Below are 13,566 nucleotides of genomic sequence, written 5' to 3'. Positions count from 1 at the left end.
TTGAGCAAGCAGAGGGTATGTGACTGGGTGCTGCATGCACCAGTAATTAGAACAGAACAGAACAGGACAGGGATCTTCACAGTGCTTTTCTCATACAAATAACCGATTAGGTCAGGGGTCAATCTTTAACTACCAGGCCCAGGGTATGGCACCGGGCTGTCTGCTTGTGGATTTCATTTCTGCCTTTTAGTTTTTACTTCTTCTTTCTTTGGAGGCAGAAATTGGGCATAAGACAATATGAGGGGTGGTCTCCTCCCTTATCCCGAGCTCTTGTCCAGTGTCCCAGAACAATTAGGTCACACAAGGACTTAAAAGATGAGTGCGGGGGTTGTATTGAGTGGTGGAGGTGGTTCTCAGCAAGACGGATGGGGAGCTGGAAGGGGGGATAGAGTGGGAAGATGGTCTTCCCCTGGAGTTTGGCTGCCCAGTGGCCCATCTCCTCTCCGACCATCTCCAGCTGAACTCCTCTCAGCGTTCAGATGCTTCTTTTCTTCTCTCTGCCATACCGTTCTGCCACTCCTCTGCTCTTCTGTTCGTTTCTCATCTCCTTCTGGAACCAGGGGTTTGGATTTATATGGGTACAGGATAGATGGGTGTGGTGGGCCAAAAGGCAACTTTTGGGTGCAAAAACAGGAATGGCTGTTCCCAGTTAGGGTCACAGGTATCCAGGCTTGAGGGTGACGCCCTCTTCTACCCAATATTTCCCTGTTTCCTGTCTGTATCAGGAGGGTCTTGAAACTCACACTCAGAAAGGCAGGGGAACATTAGAATGAAAGGAATGCAGGAGAAGGTGAAAGACCTGCCCCTGAGGCCTGAAAACACCCAATATTATGAAAAAAGACTGTAACCAGGGCTATGGGAGTTATGGGCCAGGACCAATGAACAAAAACCAACATATATCATAACAAAACAAATGGAATCATGCAGTATTTTTACACTTAAAAACTTGTTAAGGGGAGGTAGATCTCATGTTGTGTGTTCTTATCACACACATTGTCAACAAAAAGAGTCAAACTCTGTAAGGTATTTGAAGAGGTCTATTCTGAGCCAAATATGAGTGACCATGGCCCATGACACAGGCCTCAGGAGGTCCTGAGAACATGTGCCCAAGGTGGCCGGGGCGCAGCTTGGTTTTATACATTTTAGGGAGGCATGAGACATCAATCAGAAACATTTGAGAAATACATTGGTTTGGTCCAGAAAGGCAGGACAATTCAAAGTAGGGGGCTTCCAGGCTATTTACACATTTTCTGGTTGACAATTTACACATTTTCTGGTTGACAATTGGTTGAGTTCGTCTAAAGACCTGGGATCAACAGAAAGGAAATGTTCAGGTTAAGATGAAAGATTGTGAAGACCAAGGTTCTTTTGAAGTCTCATAGTGGCTGCCATTAGAGATAATAGATAACAAATATTTCCTATTCAGACCCTTTAAAAGGTGCTAGACTCTCAGTTAATCTCTTCAGGATTAGGAGGGCCTGGAAGAAAAAGATCTAGCTATGCGAATAGAGATTCTTTACAGATGCACATTTTCCCCCGCAAAGGATGGCTTTGCAAGGCCATTTCAAAATATGGCAAAGAAACATGTTTTGGGGTAAAACATTTTTATTTTCTTCTTTGTCATGTAACATTATGCCAGAGTCAGATTGGAAGGTAAGTCACAATATATAGGGTTAAATGAAACTCATCTGATGAGAATTTATGGTTTGTAGGGCATGGCTCCCCAGACTCTTGAGATAGGAATTTGGGCAAGATAAGAAATCAGAGTTTAGTCCTCACATATACACACACACAGTCAAGAAAAATCCAAAAAAGAAAAAGGGACAGAAAAAGCTTTTGGAGGTAATGGGTATGTTTCTTATCTTGATAGTGATGATAGTATTAAAGAAAGTGACCGTGTCCTCGGGACACAGCAACTCTGGTGACTGTATGGTCAACACAATAAACCTCAGCATTTGCATTGTCATTGAGCTCATTCAAGCTAAGCTATCTTCAGTAGGGACTTTCCCTTCTACAGACCATGTGCATTTTTATTTTACCTGTCCTCAAACTGACCCTTTGCTCATTTTAATAGTTAAAAAACACCCCTCAGTAGAGATATAAGATGCTAATGAGACCTCCAGTCCGTGAACAAGCATGTACAGCTACTGTGCATGTGCACCCAGAGGACCACCCAGAACAGGCTTACTAGCAACACCTCTCCCATCCCCTTATGAATCATCATGTAAGACTCCCACAAAGGGAGTTTCTCCAGTGATAATCAATACTGTCTCACCCTTATGAGAAGCCTGCCCTGAAATTTCTCTCTCTCAGGGTGTGCTGTCTATTCTGCACCAAACTTTCAAAATATTCTTTTTCCTTTACAAGAAATTGCTCTATGCTGCATCTCCTTTGCTGTGTGTCTCTTGTTTAAATTCTTTGAAACTAAGAAGACAAGAACCGAGGTTTCACAACAGCAGTCCCAACAGTAAAATGTGTGCACACATATGTCGAAATTCATCAAATTGTATACATTAAATATGTGCCTCTTTTGCAGATCAATTATACCTCAATAAAACTTTTTTTAAAAAAAAGGGCTACTCAAGAAAATTTCCCACCAGATGTAAGGATAAAAACACAAAGAACAAACAAAAACAGTTCATTTATATGCACTTGCTAGAGTTTTGAACACTTGGCCAGAACTAATATTCTGTATCAAGTGTCTGACGGCAACGATGCCCTTTTCCCCAAAGTGCAGGGAAGACCATGCCTTCATTTTGATGCACAGGTGCACACATTCTAGTATCTATCAGCAAATGAATGTTGGTGCAGCATGCAGAAAATTTGAATAGATAAGATGTATTGATTGGAAGGTGGTGAAACAGGTCTGCCAGGTTTGTTTTGCCTTTGATGATGGATGTCCAAGTTCTTTTCCTTCCTCATCTCTCTCTCTGACACATGCAGACCCATGCACTTACCCCTGTTTGCTCTGCCCTCATTTTGCCTCAGCGCCAACACATGCATCTGGCTTCACCCTTGCAGCTAATGAATAAACCCAAAGGTCCCCACTGAGCCTGCGAGATTAATTAATTAGGCTGCTGACTTGGGCAGCTCAGCCCTGCACTGCTTGCTCCCTGAATACTAACGGCTCCAGCAAAGCAAACCCACAGAGCCTTTCCCAACCTCAGCAGGGTAGGCTGTGATCATCAAGTCACCGAGAATAAAAGTAGCTCTTCTTTTCTAACTGTCGGGGTTTATTTTCATTCTTATTTATTTATTTTTGTCCAAGTGGGAAAGAACCATGCAGGACTGCTTTGGTATCTATCTTCCACAAGGCAAGAGCTCCCTCTATCGCTCCCAATTTTTTTTTCTTTCCCTACCTCAGCAGGGTAGGCTGTGATCATCAAGTCACCGAGAATAAAAGTAGCTCTTCTTTTCTAACTGTCGGGGTTTGTTTTCATTCTTATTCATTTATTTTTGTCCAAGTGGGAAAGAACCATGCAGGACTGCTTTGGTATCTATCTTCCACAGGGCAAGAGCTCCCTCTATTGCTCCCATTTTTTTTTCTTTTTATCGAAGGCAAACACTAATCAACCCTGTGAAATATTTGTTTGCTTTTTGGCTGTTTGAGAATGCACATGCATTAAAACAATCTGGAGATGCCACAGAGAGGGGTGTAGAGTTTCTAATTCACACTTTTGCAGAATTTTTGTCTGTATCAAAGATTTTAACGATCCACCCCCAAGAGGCTTTTTAAAAATGTATCTCCCTATTGGATTATCTCAACTATGAAGTTGCTGATGCTTGAAGAACATCTCATATAGCTCACAATTTTCCCTCACCTTGATATCATTAATATATCTATTAATCTCAATATCATAATGAGATCATTAATATACATATTAGAATTTTTTAGACCGTATTAGGATAATATAATATCCTATGTATTTCAGCCATCGTGAATTACTTGAGAATTCAGTTTTCATGACTCTTTCTTACATATTTGTTCCATCTCTTAAGTTTATTATTTTTAGGGGCCCTTAATTTTCACAGTCTCACCCTGCAAAATTGTCCAGTCGGTGAACAAGTATTTGTGAGTTGTGCACAATTTTTCTGAGCTACATTTTAGTTTCTGTCATCTGCCAAAGAAACACAAGGAATGTTTCTACCCTCAAAGCAGCAAGGGAGAAAAACAAACATACGTGACTCAATTTATTGTGAAAAGTAAACTTTTAAAAAATTGAAGCCAGTGTAAGTTGGGGACTCAAGAACATCTTAGAGATAGAGGGTGACATCCTTTCAAGAAGAGTAGGGGGAGACTCCTGGGAGCATTGAAGGATGTGAATGCATTTTGTGTTTGGAAAAGATGTATACCATTAGTGGTCAGGCGGACAGTGGTCGGAAGAGTTTTTAAGATGCTCCCCATGATTTCTACTTCCTACTATGGATGCTAAGAATATAATGGGCTAGTCAATCCTTTGATTAAGGTATATTATATGGCAAAGGTAAAGAGATTTTATTGGGGTTTTTTTGGTCGGAGATGGCATATGGTAATAGTATGTTTGTTATTTTTTTAAACTTTTATTTTAGGTTCAGGGGCATATGTGAAGGTTTGTTATATAGGTAAACTTGTGTCATGGGGTTTGTTATGCAGATTATTTCATCGCCCAGGTTCTAAGCCTACTATCCATTAGTTATTTGTCCTGATCCCATTCTTCCTCCCACCCTCTACCCTCAAGTAGGCCCCAGTGTGTGTGTTGTTCCTCACTATGCATCCACGTGTTCTCATCACTTAGTTCCTACATATAAGCGAGAACATGCAGTATTTGGCTTTCTGCTCCTACGTTAATTTGCTAAGGATAATGGCCTCCAGTTCCATCCATGTTCCTGCAAAAGCCATGATCTCAGTCTTGTTTATGGCTGCATAGTATTCCATGGTGTATATATACCACATTTTCTTTCATCAGCCTACCATTGATGGGCACATAAAGAGATTTTGAACATGTAATTAAGGTCTCTAATCAACTGACTTTGAGTCATGACTTTAAGATGATTTTGAGTGGGCCACACCTAATCAGGTGAGTCTTTAAAAATAAACAGTTTCAAGCCTTCCCTGAGGGAGAGATTCAAATTAATTAAGATTCTCTTGCTGGCCTTTCTCTTGCTGACTTTGAAAAAGCAAACAGCCGTGCTTAGAACTGCCTGTGAAGGGGTCCACAGGGCAAGGACCCAGGAGCAGCCTCTAGGAAGGAACTGAGTGTGGTCCCTGGCCAACAGTCAGCAAGAAAACAGAGACCCCAGTCTTGTGCTTTCTTGCTGACTGTTGGCGGAGGACCACACTAAGCTCCTAGAGTGGACTTTTCCCAGTAAATGGACTTTTCCGACTACCTAAGGGAGCTTGAATGCAATCCTTTCTTCAGCTGGGTTTCCATAAAAGACATAGCCTGGCAGGGCATGGTGGCCCACACCTGTAATCCCAACACTTTGGGAGGCTGAAGTGGATGAATTGCTTGAGTCCAGGAGTTCTAGACCAGCCTGGGCAACATTGCAAAACCCCATCTTTACAAAAAATACAAAAATTAGCCAGGCGTGGTGCCACATGCCTGTAGTCCCAGCTACTCAGGAGGCTAGGGCAAGAAGATCACATGAGTTCGGGAGGTCAAGGCTGCAGTGAGCTGTGATCTTGCCACTGCATTCCAGCCTAATTGACAGATCAAGACCCTGTCTCAAAAAAAAAATAAGTTTCTACATTTCCAGATATTTGATATACAGCAACAGAAGAGCAATACAATGTAAAGACATCACAGTAGAAGACAGAGGATGTATATGCCTAAGATGGTTTAGGGTGAATAGTAAGAAGGGTGGGATGGCTCAGTAGGGTTTCAGTTTACAGAAGGTTTTGAAAGACCAGAACAAAACTTTAATTTACATCTTCTGCCTTTTCTAACCATTTAAACTAGCTCAAACCATCAGTGGCACTTGGTCTTCTCTGTTTAAACACACAACAGTGGTGATGAGTTTGAATCAAATTCCCCACTCACTCTGTTTTGACCAACAAAACACAGCAGGATGGGGATATCTGGTCTTATGTCTAGCACCGCTGTCTTTGAGTGGAGAAAGTAACTCTACACATTTGTTTTTAGCTCTATCTTGGCTACTATTACACATAAAAGGCTTCACATAAATGCCTCCCACTCCACAATAGGCATTTGTTTCCAAAAACATCTCGTGTTCTATTTTATATTTTGGCAAATCTCAAGATCTCATAGCACTATGTTAGCACCATGATTGCATTTGAATGGGAATAAGCCTAAATGCCCATCAACATGGACTAGATAAAGAAAATGTAGTACATATACACCACAGAATACTATGCAGCCATAAAAAAGAACAAGATCATGTCCTTTGCAGGAACCTGAATGGAGCTGGAGGCCATCATCCTCAGCCAACTAATGCAGGAACAGAAAACCAAATATCACATGTTCCCACTTATAAGTGGGAGCTAAACTATGAGAACACATGGACACATAGAAGGGAGCAACACACACTGTGGCCTTTCAGAGGGTGGAGGGAGAGAGGAGGGAGAGGATCAGGAAAAGTAACTAGTGAGGACTAAGCTTAATACCCAGGTGATGAAATAATCTGTGCAACACACCCACACGACGCAAGTTTACCTATGGAACATTCACATGCACCCGTGAACTTAACAGTTTTCAATAAAATGATTTTTTTGTTTTATTTTATTGCCACAGCAAATTATTTGATGTTCACCATTGCTGAGTTTATTGAATGTTGTGCTTTCCCTACTAGCTCTGAATTAAGTGGCTTTTTGAGGTTTCTTTTAAACAAGCTTGATTTGACATAGAAAATGAAACCCCATAACCCTTGTGTTCTGTAACATAAGGTTATTCTATTTACTCAAAAAAAAATTCTTTGATATAAGCTCCTTGTCCATTCAGATTTGGGAATATTTGGGTGTTTTGTTTAGTTTTGTTTTGTTTTGTTTTTGACAGGGTTTTGCTCTGTCTCTCAGGCAGGAGTGCAGTGGCGTGATCTTGGCTCACTGCAACCTCGACCTCCTGAACTCTAGCTATCCTCCCACCTCAGCCTCCCGAGTAACTGGGACTACAAGTGTGTACCACCACACTTGGCTAATTTTTGTATTTTTCTTTAGAGACAAGATCTCAGTATGTTGCCAAGGCTTTTCTCAAACTCCTGGGCTCAAGCGATCCTCCTGCCTGGGCCTCCCAAAGTGCTGGGATTAAAGGTGTCAGCCACCGTGTTTGGCCCAGAGGTGTGATTTTTGAAGACAGTGGATTGGCTCCATTTTAAAAAGACTAGATTGAGATTTCCAATGTATTCTGTTGGAGCCCAGATATTAGCAGGACTGACACTGGCCACCTACCATATCTTGTAACAAGACCGAGAGAATGACTGCTTCACTTGATTCGTCTATGGATATGCATATCATGTGGGCCCACCCATCACCCCTGCTTGGTAATGCCTTCAGTGCCTTCCATTCGTGGCTTTTGGACCATAGCTTTTATTCAATATTTCATTTGCTACCTACCAACCCACCCTCTGATAATAAGCCTGCTGTCCAGTTTGCTCATGAAGTTGACCACTTCGGTTTTTAGTTTTATTCAGTTGCTATTGTTGCTGTTGAACTGCTAGGTTTTATAGTAAAGATGGAAAAATTAACATCATCGTCCAATCTTGGATTAGCAGGTCCCAAAGTTCTTAGATATTTCATAACACCCAAGATCTACGTTTTGGAGATTTCAGGGGATGATAAGTCAAGGGGTCACATTGCCCTTACACACACACATACACACACACATACGCACATACGCACACACACATATACCCACACAAATACACCCACACACATACACACACACACACACACACACACACACACCTAGACAGACCTAGACAGATGAAGAAATGATTAATGTCTCCTCACACCAAGAATGGGAAAACTTCTGGCCAGGCACGGTGGCTCACGCTTGTAATCCCAGCACTTTGGGAGGCCGAGGCGGGCGGATCACGAGGTCAGGAGATCGAGACCATCCCCGCTATCACGGTGAAACCCCGTCTCTACTAAAAATACAAAAAATTAGCCGGGCATGGTGGCGGGCGCCACCCAGGAGGCGGAGCTTGCAGTGAGCCGAGATCGCGTCACTGCACTCCAACCTAGACGACAGAGCGAGACTCTGCCTCAAAAAAAAAAAAAAAAAAAGGGAAAACTTCTAGTGGAAATAACACTAATCTATGTGTCAGGAGATCCAAGTTAGTCCTGACTTAGACAGTTTCTAGATATATGACCTTGAGCAAGTCAGCCACCCTTAATTATGTTAAGGTTTTATATTTGTGGAAAAAAATAAATTATAATATTAATATGGCCAGGCATGGTGGTTCACGCCTTTGATCCCAGCAAGTTGGGAGGCCCAGGCAGGAGGATGACTTGAGCCCAGGAGGTGGAGACCAGCCTGGGCAACATGGTGAGACACTGTCTCCACAAAAAATGAAAAAATAAAAAAATTAGCTGGGCCTGATGATGCACCTGTAGTTCCAGCCACTTGGAAGGCTGTGGCAGGAGGATCACTTGAGCACAGGAGGTAAAAGCTGAAGACAGCTATGACTGCACCACTGCACTCCAGCCTGAGCAACAGAGCAAGACCCTGTCTCAAAAACTATATGGATAGTTAGATATGATGATGAAGAAGGAGCAAGTGGTCATGTGGACAAATTACATATCAATTAAATGTGTAAACAGATTCAACATGTCAACACATTTCGTACAATGCTAAGTCATATAAAAAGTGTAAGATTGTGGCATCATTACTAAATAATGTCATTTTATTACCCATATTAAAGCACACAAAATGTTGCCAATCTGGACAAAAGACGTACTATGATGTGCCTCTCAGTTAAAATTTTAAGACATTGAACGAAGGGATATCTCAGTCATTCTCACAACAGAGTTTAGCCTTGTAATCTTTCCAAAGTAGAACATAATTTTCTGGTCTCATAAATTTCTCATGAAACTATTTTACTACTTACACTGAAAAACAACATATCCTCTAAATGTATTAGCAGGATCTGTTTTGAGTCATTTATTATGCTTCAAGCTAGAAATGATGTGTAGGTTGATCATTCAAATTTCTGGCAGTCTGTTCACCAATTAAGATGCTTAACATATAATTACTTTCTACTTTGAGTAATGAAATATTTCAATTGCACAGAGTTGAGTCAATGTAATAAGAAATTTGTTTGAATGTCATCCTTAAAACAATACACACTCTTCCAATTTTTTTTAATCTACTGAAATTTGCCTTTTTCCCCCTGCTATTGTAAGATGTTCAGTTTGCCTTTATTTGTTAGTTTTAGCTCCCTGTTTGTATTTAATATTGTTTACTGGTCTCAGCGTTCTTATATTCTTGCCTGATTTTGCCAGAGTTCTCTATTTCATTGGCAATTTTTTAAAATGGCTTTTGGTTTAATTATCCACTCTATTTTTTCAAGTTTTAATTTCCTGTTACTTTTGTCTGTATATCTTTTTTTAAACTTTTATTTTAGGTTCAGGGGGTACGGATGCAGATTTGTTACATGGGTAAATCGCATGTCACTAAGGTTTGGAGTACAAATGATCCCATCACCCAGGAAGTGAGCATTGTACCCAATAGGTAGTTTTTCAATACCCCCTAACCCCTCCCCCTCCAGTAGCCCCCAGTGTCTATAATTCCCATCTTTGTGTCCCTGAGTACCCAATGTTTAGCTCTCACTTGCAGGTGAGCCCATGTGGTATTTAGTTTTCTGTTCCTGGGTTATTATTTTCTGTTTGTTGTGTTGTATTTTATTCATTTCTGTTTTTATTAATTTGCTTTGTTGTGATACCTTTTGTGGATTTTCTTGTTCACTGCTTTAAAAATTCTTGAGTTGAATATTTAATTCATTAACTTTCAGCAGTTCTTATTTTCTAGAATATGCATTTAAAGTTATACATTCCCTCCCACTATCAAGTTATCTATTTGGGTACAAGGTACTTTCACGTGATGCTATGCTAAACAGTTTGTCATTTTGTTTGTAGTTTTAAGTACTTAATGAGTGAATTATTTAGAATTTTGATTTTACTTTCCAAATGTATGGGTGGAAAAGGCTACTTCTAATAACTTATTTCTATTTTTGCTTTTTAATTAAAGAATGCTATCTCAATCACATTTAATATTTGTAAAAGAAAAACCCTATTTAATATAGTGTGGTAGTCACTTAAAGGATATGTGCCATATATACTTGGAAAGATATATATTCTCAATGCTTGGTAGTTTTAATTGTTCAAATCCTATACCATTTGTCTCTGTGCTTGGAAAGAACCTGATTACCTATGTGTTGATATCAGTGTTATTCTTTTTTAAAAAATCTGTTTGACATATTTCAAGAGAGCATTAAATTTTTTACACAGTTGTGATTTTTAATTTCTCTCTATAATTATGACAATTTGCTTTCTACTTTTAGGGCAATTTTGTTAGATTCATATAGGTTAAAGATTATTATATTTTCCTAGTAAATTGTTCCTTTTTTTAAGCAATGAATCCTGTAATCCCTAATAATGATTTCTGCCTGGAAGTTGTTTTTCTAATACATTATTATGCCAGCTTTATTTGTGTTATTTTCTCTGCTTTTAATGTTTATTTTCAAACTTTTATGTTTTTTATGCTTCGCTTGTGTCTCCTTAAATTTTTAATTTTTTGTTCACTCTTAGAAAAAAATGTGTCTCTTAAGAGGTGAGTTTAATCCATTCACATTTATTTATTTATTTATTTATTTATTTTTAAGGGGACATTCTAGTACCCAAAAGTTATCAAGCATAGCTCTACATTCAAGTTGGGTATGATTTTATTTTCCCAGTAATTTCCTAAATATAGCATAATATTGTCTATACAAAAAAAGAGAGCTTTCCCCCAAGCAAAATGTTAACATTTTGCTTTTATGAGCAAAAGTCTGTATTACCTTGCTTTATTTTTTTTTTTTTTTTTTGAGACGGAGTCTTCCATTGTCGCCCAGGCTGGAGTGCAGTGGCATGATCTCAGCTCACTGCAACCTCGGCCTCCCGTGTTCACGTGATTCTCCTGCCTCAGCCTCTCGGGTAGCTGGGATTAAGGCACGTGCCACCACATCCAGCTAATTTTTGTATTTTTAGTAGAGAAGGGGTTTCACCATGTTGGCCACACTGGTCCTAAACTCCTGACCTCAAGCGATCCACCTGCCTCAGCCTCCCAAAGCGCTGGTATTACAGGCATGAGCCACTGCACCCAGCCTTACATATTTCTTATGTTGATTTTACATACGGTTTCCATTTTCAGGTTCCCAAAGGGACTTACTCATTTTATCTGCAACACTTAGATGTCTGAATGTAACATGCACTAGAATGAAAAATTAATTCTATCACCTTGGAAAGAACGGGGATGGAGGAAAATGCTGACATTGAGTATACCCTCACCTAGTGTTCTGATGTTTCCTGAAAGAGCACTGTGATTTGCCCACTGTTGTATCCTTGCAACTTGGCACAGGCTGGCAGGTTAAAAACGATCTACTTTCTGTAGAAGGACAAGCCTATGCTTTACATGTAAGTTATGATTACTACTATTTTATCACATCTTCAACATACATATCTCTTGAATATCAGCAGTTTATTCAGACATTTTTGCAATTTAGCATGGCTCTGGTAAACCCCCAGCTCAACAAACTACTCCAGGAGTCTAGCTAGGGATACTCTTTACTCAAGCAGCCATGCTTTTCATTTAGGCTTATTTTCGGTAAGCAAGAGCAGATTAATACAGCTGATAGTTTTAAGCACCTTCAACTCACCTATTAGCAAATGATAGGCAAGATACCAATGGTTACAAGGCAAACCCAATATAAACTAAATTTGTCAATCATGGGAAAAAGTAATTTAACCAGAAAATAGTCTAAAAAGTACATCCTTTTTTTTTTCATTTTTGAGACAGGGTCTCGCTGTCCCCCAGGCTGGAGTGCAGTGGTGCAATCTTGACTCACTGTAGCCTCGACCTCCTGGGCTCATGTGATCCTCCCACCTCCACCTCCTAAATAGCTGAAACTACAGGTGCATGCCACCATGTACCTGCAGTTCATTTTTATATTTTTTGTATTTTTTGTAGAAACAGCGTTTGTATTTTTTGTAGAGACAGGGTTTTGCCGTGTTGCCCAGGCTGGTCTTGAACTCCTGAAGTCAGGCGATCTGCCTGCCTAGGCCTCCCAAATGTTGGGACTACAGGCATTTGTCACCGAGCCAGGCAAATCCATGTAACATCCTAGTACTTACAGCCATGTAACCAAAAAGTTAAGACAAAGAAGTTTTTGTAATGTGCCCGACACACCCCAGCTAAGCAAATAGACTTTTTAATAAAATACCTGCCTCTTACATTCTTAACTTTATTAGTTCACCTATGACCATGTAAGGCCCAACATGCCTATTATGAGAATAAAATCTCCAGCACAACCTAGAGTTATAGTCTAATCTTTACTTTAAAATCTGATCTGTCGGCTTAGCGTTTTCCACCAACTTGGAGAGCTGAAACTTCCACAGGCTTCGCAATTGTCTGCCTAGGTGCTGCCTTTGGCAAAAACGCAATTACTTTTGCACCAACCTAATAGGTGTCTTAGCAGCACCCATTGCAGTCTTTTTAGCTGCTTGCTTAGCCTTTTTTGCTTCTTTATGAGCCCTGATAGCTTGTTCTCATTGAGCCTTTCTAATGTCAAGTTTCTCATTCCTCTTGGCCATTATGTCAGCAAAAGATTGCACCAGTAAGGGCCCTCTGCAATTTGCTCAGCAGGTTCTTTTCTGTTGAATTTCTTCCAATTGTCCTTTTTTGTGCTTCCTTCTGTAGAGGACAGTCCAGTTTACCTGCCAAGAATTCCTCTTGGAAAGGAACGCCAACTCGCATTTTGCATTAAGACACTGGAAAACCTTCCCGTCATTGGTCCTGGCATGGCGCCTCCCGTGTCCGGGGTACATCCTGTACCCTCTGAAACTGCAAACCTCAACATTCATGGCAGCAGCTCCAAGGGAGGAGAAAAGATGACAAAAAGAACTCCATTTATTCTTATATCTGATATATTGGATCTTATTTTCTCCTGCTTATTTTGTGTTTTCCATTTACCAAACGCTCTTCATTTTCTTCTTTGCTGCCTACTCTTGAATTGATTGAGTTAAAATCTATTTCTATATTCCCCCTCTCCTTATATGAAAGTTACGTGCTCTATTTTATTTCACTCTTTTCCCTTAAAAACGTAAGTGTGCATTATTAAAGGGCTAGAGTTAAGTGATACTTTAGTGACACATCTGTATGGCTCTCAATTAAAGTGCTTCTGTTTGACAATCTCTACTATCTGTTCCTGGATTTAAATACTTTATATAATGAATAATGGAAGTGCACCATTAAAAAAGCTATACTGCGCTTTGTTTGTTAATTTCCAAGTTAATCCAATAGTTTAATTTTTTGATATCATCATAATCAATATGAAAGCCTAAAAATCTAGCTATAAGGTCTTTTCTAGAGAGAT

At 40.0% G+C, this 13,566-nt stretch overlaps 1 pseudogene; it reads right to left on the bottom strand.

The window, feature by feature from the left end:
- Positions 1-12,548: 12,548 nt before the first annotated feature.
- Positions 12,549-13,054, bottom strand: LOC129025433 (large ribosomal subunit protein eL24-like; annotated as a pseudogene).
- Between the last annotated feature and the right edge of the window lie 512 nt (positions 13,055-13,566).

Source organism: Pongo pygmaeus, chromosome X (genome assembly GCF_028885625.2).
Source record: "Pongo pygmaeus isolate AG05252 chromosome X, NHGRI_mPonPyg2-v2.0_pri, whole genome shotgun sequence".
In the NCBI taxonomy this organism is placed as follows: domain Eukaryota; kingdom Metazoa; phylum Chordata; class Mammalia; order Primates; family Hominidae; genus Pongo; species Pongo pygmaeus.
Note: the sequence above shows the minus strand (reverse complement) of the source record. Positions and strands in the feature narration are given on the sequence as shown.